Here is a 10413-nt window from a genome sequence, read left to right on the forward strand (position 1 = left end):
TATTAAAAATTTTAAGAATAACAATTTCAAATTAATAATAGAATTATTAGGTATATAATCTTTCAATGATTTGTAGAATTATTATTTATTTTTTTATTATTAAAAATTAAAATAAAAGAGTATAAATACATCAATCGTAAGTAATAATTTTCTATCAAAATAAAAAAAATAAAAATAATTTTAAAAACAAAAGTTTAAATTTTGAGATTAAAAATTATGATTTTTTTTTATTTTTTTAACGAGGTACGAATGTGACTTTTTTTGAAAAAAAAATTGTAAGATAGTATTACATAGAGATCTAAAGTAAAATAAAAAAAGAAAAAGAAAATCATAAGAAAATGGGAATTGAAGTAATAAGGTAGAAAGAAATAAAAAAAACACATATTTGATATTTTGTTGGAAATTAGAGTGTTATTGAAACAACTAAAAAATTGATTTCATTTTTATTCAATTTAGATAATTGTGATTTGAAATTAGTGCTAAATCTTATGATTTTAAAGATTTTTACGTAATTATTGATTGGTATAACAAATAGATAAATAGTAATATAATTTTAACTTCTCTTTAATTGTAATAGTACATAAAATTAATTATAAAATCATAAAAAATGATAATTTTAATTTGAGGACCAATATATATACATACTAAAAACTTTAAAATTTTAGGGGTCCAAAGCTTCCTCATGCTGTAATAATACAATCTCTTTGAATATATATACTAAAAGTATTTAAGAATTTTGGAGGTGCCAAGTCCCTATCAGGATCTAACAAGGAGCCGCCCCTTTTCTTACATTGTTACATCAATTTTCGATTTCAACAAGTCGAATCTTTTATGAATGGACTTGGAGTTAGACTGATTCAAAATTGTTTTTCATGGTTCATTATCAGTCCTAACAAGTCAAACTCAATATTTGACCATTATTTTTCTTTTTTTTTCGAAAATTGATAAAAAAGAGGAAAAAAATAATAAATTTGTAATTGGAAGATCTCTAATAATAATCATAGAAATATTTATCCGTGTTAGAGTAAATTCTAAAATGTTTCTATTTGCTTTCTTCATTTTGAAATTCTTTTTTTTAATTGATTAGGTACAATTATTTTTTTTTTGTCGGCCCCTTATAAGCTTGTTAAAGGAAAAAAACGTCGTGGAGTAATTTTTTGTCTTCTTATTGAATATTTAGTCACAATAGTTAAAACTAAAAAAACATTAAATACTTTAAAAATACTAAATATGCAAAAATATATTGACATGGTCCTTCTTCGTATCATTGTGAAATTTTTTTTTTTTGGTCAGTCTATGTTTGTATGTTTGACCATCCAAAATGGCTAGAAAGGTTAAGAGTTAAAAAACGAAATACTAGCAAACAAGTTTTTGGTGTAGCAAGTTGTTAGTTTTTTAAATAAGATGATGATCTAAGAGGAGAAGTGAATTATATTTTTTTCAAATTCTTTTCAAACAATAATTTTAAAATAATTAAATGAAGAATTAAAATAATAAGTATTTTTGATGAAAATATAATGCAAGCAACAATAATTAAAGAACTTAGAATCAAATATAAACAACAATAGATGTAAAGCGAAAAAGATAGAGGAATCAAACACAATAATTTATAGAAGTTTGGTCCTTCTCCACAAGACACCTACGCCCTCTTTCTTAATTATCCACATAAGGCTTCAATCCACTAATCTTGAATTGAAAATACAACTCTATTTTTTTCTGTCTAAGACTTAAGATAAAAACCTTATGCTCTCTAATTTCTAAGCTAAGTAATAACTTCTCAATCTCACAAATTTAAAATGATACCTCACCTCTTAATTACAGAGCCACTTAATAAAAATGCAAATATAAAATACCTCTTAAAGGCTAAGTGTTTGCCTAATGAAGTACAAAAAAATTTGACGAATAAAAAACATAATGTAGCTTGGATACAACAAATACAAAAGATATGGATTTTAAGCTCTAACAACTCTTGATTCTATGAGAAAATAAAAATAGAACTTATTGGCTCTTACTCTCTTGCTTCATCAATCTTCTTGGTGTGTTAGAGTGGCCAATATATAAAAAAATTGAAAAGTTAGCTGTTGGAGATGCTTGGAAGGAGAAAATAGCCGTTGAAAGCTTGAGAAACTAGACGTTGGAGTTGTTCTAGGATATACCCAATCGATCCCTTCCATGAGGGAATTGATTGGTTCACATTTTGCTACCCATTTCACGCTTGGAAAACAAGACTTAATCGATCCCTTTATGAAGGGGATCGATTAGTTCAAGGGGGTGCTCGATCCTTTACATAGGGTGGTCGATCCCTTTTTGCCTTTTTAACATAAAAATTGCTTCTGTAAAAAAAATCAATCGATATCTTCCCTGAAAGGATCGATCCTATCAAAGCTATATGGTTGTTTCCTATTTTGCACTTTTCTCTCTAGTTTGATCATATCTTGAGTTATACAAATCCAAATCATAAACCGTTTGAAGATTTAGAAACTAAACTTCAAGGGCTTTCTATCCATATAAAATTCATTACTTGTGTACCAATTATAGTGAATTTTCAAATCTACCCCTTGTGTAGTTTTTAAACAACTGCAAAGTGTCTAGTAAAAATTCAAAATCTTTTCTTAAGAAATTTGGATCTGGATTTTGTTTAATCCATTAGAAAGTAGACTCAAAGAGCTTTCCAACCATATAAAATTCAAATATTAAAGCTTTGTGAATTAATATAAAAAAATAAAATAAGTTCAATATTAAAAAACTTTGTTCTTATAAAACAACTTTCTTAAGTTAATCTATTTCTCAAAACTAATATTATCAAGATTATATTAAGTCCAAAATGAATAAGTTCACTTTAAAAACAACAATTAGACTTTCATTTAAGCTCAAAAAAATAATGTTTAAAGATAGTTTTGATTTGAGAAATAAGAAAACATAAAAAAAGTTTTGTTTAAACTTTGAAAGTCATATTATTTATTTAGTACCAAAATATAAAACTTAAGAAAATGTACTAAATAAATCTTTTTCAAAATCTTGATCAAGCTTATTTAGCTTAATGTTTTGTCATTTCAAAATAAGGATCAATTTAAGGCCAACAATCTCCCCCCTTTTAATATGACAAAACTTAAAGATAAATTTGCTTGATAAAAAACTTTCTTTTATGACATTTAAAATTTTGAAAAATATTTTGAAATACTCCACCTTAAACAATGCATGGCAAAACTCCCCCTCAATTTATACATCATAATCCAACACAACTCAACAAACATATGTTAGTCAAATATATGAAATAAGCACAATCAAACATATGCATGTCAAGCACAAGCAAATTTGTCCATATAATATTTTTTTTCCCTTTTTGTCATAGGAAAAAGGCATGAGCATATTAATGAGAAAATAAACACAAAGAGGCATCATTAACAAATATATCCATGAAACATTTCTCTTTCTTTTTGTTTATGCTCTTTAGACTAAATGTTTAAGCTCCAATGTCAATTGCTATAAGCATACAAGAAGAAATATCTCTAAACTCTTTCCCCATTTTTGTCATTTCAAAAGAAAGAGAGATCAATTCAAAGTATGGGACAAAATGCTTGATACCAATAATATCAAGAGTATCTTGAATGCATGTAATCAAGTATAATATGCACAATCAAGTTCACATACATGTATTCAAGCACAAAAGCATATATGTATCCAATTTTGGCATTTTAGCACAAGTCATAAAATTTACTACATGAAGTTTATAAGCAAAAGATAATGAATGATATGCAATTTACTTATAAATCATATTAGGTTAAGATGTGCTAAGAACTTAAAACATAAGTAGCAATTAAGCATAAATTCAAGCACATGCATATAAGCTCATACCAATTGTTAAGGATACTAATTGTTAAAGATATATCATCAAGAAACATACCAATTGTTATCACAAAACAAATTAAGTAAAATTGTATTATAAGATTTCTCCTCATTTTTAAAATAAAGATTAATCAATATAAGGCACACACAATTTTGCATGAAAGGTACAGACTATATCAAAGATAAACACATAAATAAGTGTCTATGAAAGTTAAAAAAAATTTTCATAATTTTGATACCAATTGTTACTAATTGTTAGCAATTTTATTCAACAACTTTCATAGAGCACACATACTTCAAGCATATAAAATATTCATTCAATACATGCATAAGTGATAATAGTAATATTTCATAAGCTATCTTATCCAAAAACTCACCAAAAACTCACCAAAAACTCATATGTACATAATAAAACATGAATACTAATGAGCAACAAGGTTCAATCATCATGTCCTAACAAAGATTATATAAGCATGATTTTTCAAACATGATGAGCACATATGCTATAGCAAAGAAATAATGAAAAGCATAATTATTCAAATATATTTCAAATTATTTCAATGTATGGCAATGTACTTAACTCAAACATATGCAAGTATTCAATTATATATTTCAATCAAAATCATACAAGCATATGCAAAAATATTTCAAATCATATATAGTAATATACCAAAAAAATACAAACCTTTAGACACAATATGGTACATGCTATCTCAATGGACTCAATCAATGAACATGTATAAAGAAATCAATCAATTTAACTCATATCCATGTTCAAAGATTCATGCATTAACCAAATATTCATGCATTAAAACTATCAATCTCATCAAAGTAATTAAGAACTAGGCATGAATATCAATGAAGGTGAGTTAATCAAACCAAGCTTTCAAAAAAATATTTGAACAATATCTACCAAGTGGCTAGGTGATTAATTTGTGCAATGTGTTCATATATTCAACCACAAAATCATATATTTGCACATATTAAAGCAAGCATGTATATGTATTCAAACTCATACATCATATCATAAAGTTAATACATTTACCTCCATCCATGTCAAGTTTTGTTGTTGTGCTCATTTGGCTTTGAATTCTCCAATCCACTTCATTTGAGCTAGTCTTTAATGTACTTAGGCTTGATTGATGAAGATGACTTGCTTTGCTTATTCCACTTGAAATTTCAAAAATGTAGGCTCATTCATGCTCATTTAAAGTTCTCATAGCATAAACTTAGAAAATATTATTTACAAAAAAGTGTTCATTAATAGCATCAAGAATATCAATTGATAAAAATTATATCAATTGTTAGAAATAAATTTCACATTCTAAGTCATTATAGGCAAAAGAAAATTTATTCACTAAGCACAAGTTACCAATTGCAAGGGAGATATATTTATAAACTTAAGCTAAAGGCCATATATCAAGTTAAGCATCAAATATCATAATATTAGCATTAAAGCTAAAGTTCTCATGTAATGTGCAAAACATAAATCTTTTCTAGATCCTTTAGAAATATTAAACACAAAGAACACATATTCAATATCCATGTATATCCAATAAATCAACAAAGAATATGTCAAAATAAATTTTAGGTCATATGAAAACTAAAAACTCAAGGAAGACATATTTATCATCAAAAATATATTCAAGAAAATTTTAGCACAAAAGCATAAATATGTTTACACAAATTATAAGCCATAATCAATAATGACTTAAGCTAAAAATAAGCATCATAAGAAAATCATTTACTTAAGTCATGTTGCAACCATATCAAGTCAAGAAAAATCATATTTATCATATATGCACACACTTGACAAGAACAATAGATGAACTAACAACACATATCATTAAATACAATTAGTTTGTCAATACTTAATCCCAAACAAAAGATAAGTCAATTATACGCAAGTTTCAAAATATTTCACAAAATTAATAAATCAATTTAGTACAAGAGCAAGTATATTTAAAAATATTTTAAAAATCAAGAGATAAAAAATTTAAGCATTTTCAAATTATAAGCATTAAGATTAAGTTGAATTAATGATCATATGAACACATATCTTGACCAAAAACATAGATGAAAAATGAATCAATATATATTACTTAAACACATAAAGTTCATCAATTTATCAACACAAGGGAAGAAATAAATTTTAAATTAATAAGGATAAAGAATTAAGGCATATTTCAAGATTATTTCATAAGAAATCAAGAGATAAACAATTAAACATCAATATTTATGATTTAAGCACAAGATGATCATCATCAATTTCTAAAATAAGAAATCAAGAGTTAAAACGATTGAGAATAAAATAATCAAGTTTTAATAATATCTTACAAGATCCAAGCATTACCAACAAGTGGAGCAATTTCAAACATCATGGTTATATAAGTATGTTCAACAATCACAAATCAATATCCGTAAAAATCATAAAAATCGTTTTTATCACATCAAAATCATTCAAATAAATATATTTATGCAAAATACAATAGGATAGTCTATTCAAAGCTTAATATTTTCAAGATTTTTACTTTTGTTATTTTGAAGCTCATTTTTGCTTGAAAAATATCTTAATAAATCTCATAACTAGTCAAGCTCATTTTTAACCAACTTGAACCATTCCAACAAATTTCAAATGACAAAACAAAGTTGTTCAAGTGATCATTTGGCATTAGAAATAAAGAAATAAAAAATTAACTCTTAATCCTACATTTTCTTTAGAAAAAAGCTATTAAGATGGGCAAATATGTTTAAACACACATTTTAGCTCTTCAAACCATTTAGAAAAGTTTTATATCACAATTTGAAATTGTTTAAATGGTTTTTATGCTCATGTATGTTCAAAAAGAAGATTTGATCTTTTAAGCTTTAAAATCTTTTAAAATTTGCATATAGTACTTATGAAAATTTTAAACCATTGCAAGTTATCAAATTATATTTGTTTGAACAAGTTTAAATCATTAAATTCAAGATATTCCAATTCATTTTACAATTAAAAACTTGCTAAAATAAACTTTCATATTTTAAGGCTTGACTCTAGCAAAAATTATTTCCAAAGCAAAACATAAAGTCTCAAAATCATTAAGCTTTGAGTGCTCCCTTAAGTTTATGAATAAATATAAAAATAATTTAACACACAATTAATCACATGAAGCACTAATAACAATTTCACAAAGCATGCATGATATCATCAATATCCAACATTCATATACACAATCATGCATAATCACAAATTTTCAAGAATGTTAATTTTACAAATAATATCAAAATATCAAGATCATTCATGCAATCTCAATATTAAGAGCATTCACATGTAATCCTACAAATTCATTAGAGCATTCATGAATTCTTCTAAAAATGTATCTTAAGTAAATAAATATTAAACACAATATTAACAAGCATGAGGAATATATTAAAATCATACATTCAAGAGAAAAATATAAGTGCATACTTAATTTAAGCTTCCATATATCAAATAAAATTAGTGTATTCAAGATATATCAATAAAGCATATACCAATTAAGCACTTCAACATTCAACCAAGAATAGGCATCCAATTTCAAATACTCTTCAAATAAATATTAGGCTTAGAGGTTACCAATCTCTATTGTGTGTCTAGAGTATTCAATCTTCAATCTCACATAGTACTTTCTTGCTCTAGCACACCTACAAGAGACAATCTCATTTGATTTTTGATACCCAAATTGCTTTGGGTCCTTAAGAGTTAGTGACCAAGTCTCATGTTCCTTTAGGAACCCATACTTTTCTAATTCTAAATGGGACTTTTCTTCTAATAAGACAAGTATGTATAGTATGATCATAAAAATTACAAAAATTACATTTAGTTATTTTAGTACTTAATGAACGCTTTAAAAGCTTTTATTTTTCATTCATCAATTCATCAAATTTCATTTTCAAAACAATATTTTTTCTCTAAAATGCCATACTTTTTTTGAGAGATTGTAAATCTATTTTCGCCTTTTCATTTTCTTTCTCTAAAACAATTTTTGCATTCATCAAAACTTATTCTCTACATTCAACTTTGAAATCATTTTGCTATATTTCATTCTCATTAACTCAAATTCCATAACTAACTTATTAAAGGCATCTTGTAATTCATGAAAAGTATATGAATTTGAATCAATTAAGTTAGAGGTTACCTTAGGCTTTTCAAGAGCCACGAGACATGATACATTTTGGTTGGAAATTTGTCTTGCATGTAACTTATCCAACTTCCTCCATATCTCATTTGAAATGGAGTAATTTGAGACCAAGTTGAAGTTGTGGGAGTCAAGAGCTTCATAGGATAAGCACTTAGCCTTGGCATCATCCATCACATACTTTAAATAGTTTGCATCATTTGAAAGAATTCCAAGCTCTTTTTCTATCACATACCAAGCTCTAAATCTTGGACCATTATGAACACCTTTATCTTCATTCTCCATTCACATAATTCAAATTTATCAAACATAAAAGCTTTAAGGACTTCCTCACCCTCTTGGAACCTAAATTGAGCCATAAGATCTTTACTTAATGTGGTTAAACCTATAAAAAGAGACCGAAGCTCTAATACCAATTGTTAGCTTTTTAGGTGAGATGGTGATCCAAGAGGGGATAAATTGAATTTCTCTATATTCTTCTCAAATAATGATTTCAAAATAACTGAATGAGGAATTAAAATAATAAGCACATTTGATAAAAATATAATGCAAGCAATAACAATTAATGAACCTAGAATAAAATATAAAAAATAATAGATGTAAGAATATAGGGATAGAGAAATCAAACACAATAATTTATAAAGGTTCAGTCATTCTCCTCAAGGCACCTACATCCTCTCTCTTGGTTGTCCACACCAAGGCTTCAATCTACTAATCTTGAATTAAAAAAATATTTTTTTTCTAAGGCTTAAGATAAAAACATTACACTCCCTACTTTCTAGCCTAAGTAGTAACCTTTCAATCTCACAAATTCAAGAGAATGCCTTACCTCTTGATTACAAAGTCACTTAATAAAAATGCAAACATAAAATACCTCTTAAAGGCTAAGTGTTTACCTAATAAAGTATAAAGAAATTTGATAAATGAACAACACAATGTAGCTTGGATACAAAAAATATAAAAGATATGGATTTTAAGCTTTAACAACTCTTAATTCTATGAGAAAATGAAAAATATAACTTGTTGGCTCTTACTCTCTTGCTTCATCAATCTTCTTAGTGTGTTAGAGTGGCCAATATATAGAAAAATTGAAGAGTTAGCCATTAGGGATGCTTGGAAGAAGAAAATAGCCATTGAAAGCTTGTGAAACTAGCCGTTAGAGTTGTTTCAGGGCATACTTGATCTATTCCTTCCATGAGGGGATCGATTGGTTCACACTTTGCTGTCTATTTCATGCTTGAAAAATAAAACTTGATCGATTCCGTTATGTAGAGGATTGATTGGTTCAAGAAGGTGATTGATCCCCTATATAGAGCGATCGATCTCTTCTTGCCTTTTTAACACAAAATTACTTTTGTAAGAAAAATCAATTGATCCTTTCCCTAAAGGGAGAGATCTTGTCAAAGCTGTATGGTTATCTCTTTTTTGCATTCTACTCACTAATTTGATCATATCTTGAGTTATACAAATCCAAATCACAAATAGTTTGAAGATTTAGAAACTAGACTTAAAGAGCTTTCTATCCATATAAAATTCATCACTAATTCATTGTGTACGAATTATAGTAAATTTTTAAAGCTACCCCTTATGCAATTTTTAGATAATTACAAAGTGTCTAGTAAAAATTGAAAATCTTTTCTTAATAAATTTGGATTTTGATTTTGTTTGACTATTAGAAAGTAGACTCAAAAAGCTTTCAAACCATATAAAATTCAAATATTAAAGCTTTATGAATTAATATAGAAAAATAAAATAAGTTCAATGTTGGAAAACTTTGTTCTTATAAAATAACTTTCTTAAGTTAATCTATTTCTCAAAACTAACATTATCAAAATTGTATTAAGTCCAAAATGAATAAGTTCACTTTAAAAACAACAATTGGTCATTTAAGCTCAAATAAATAATGTTTAAAGTTAGTTTTGATTTGAGAAATAGGAAAGCATAAAGAAAGGTTTGTTTAAACTTTGAAAGTCATATTATTTATTTAGTACCAAAATATAAAACTTAAGAAGATGTACTAAATAAATCTTTTTCAAAATCTTGATCAAGCTTATTTAGCTTAATGTTTTGTCATTTCAAAATAAGGATCAATTCAAGGCTAACACAAATGATGAGAGCATTTGAAGGTATAAATAGTAAATTGGTTTTTGTTATTATCGAAACTGAGTCAACAAGGTTGAAAGGGCTTTTTTTATAGTTGGTTTTAGCTGATGTTACACACCAATCTTAGTTTTTAAAGTTGACCTTAGTAATATGAAGATAACGTTCCATCTGATAGAAGCATGATCATATTAAGTGTCCTAAAAATATTGGAGACACACTTATCATGTCGACTTAGGTTGTCCCATGTTAGACTAGCCATTAGTTCATCCGATTGGAGCCTTTTGACCTAATCACTATCCTTTAC

Source organism: Durio zibethinus, chromosome 11, assembly GCF_047325235.1.
Source record: "Durio zibethinus cultivar Kanyao isolate XHJ-2024 chromosome 11, ASM4732523v1, whole genome shotgun sequence".
Taxonomy (NCBI): Eukaryota; Viridiplantae; Streptophyta; class Magnoliopsida; order Malvales; family Malvaceae; genus Durio; species Durio zibethinus.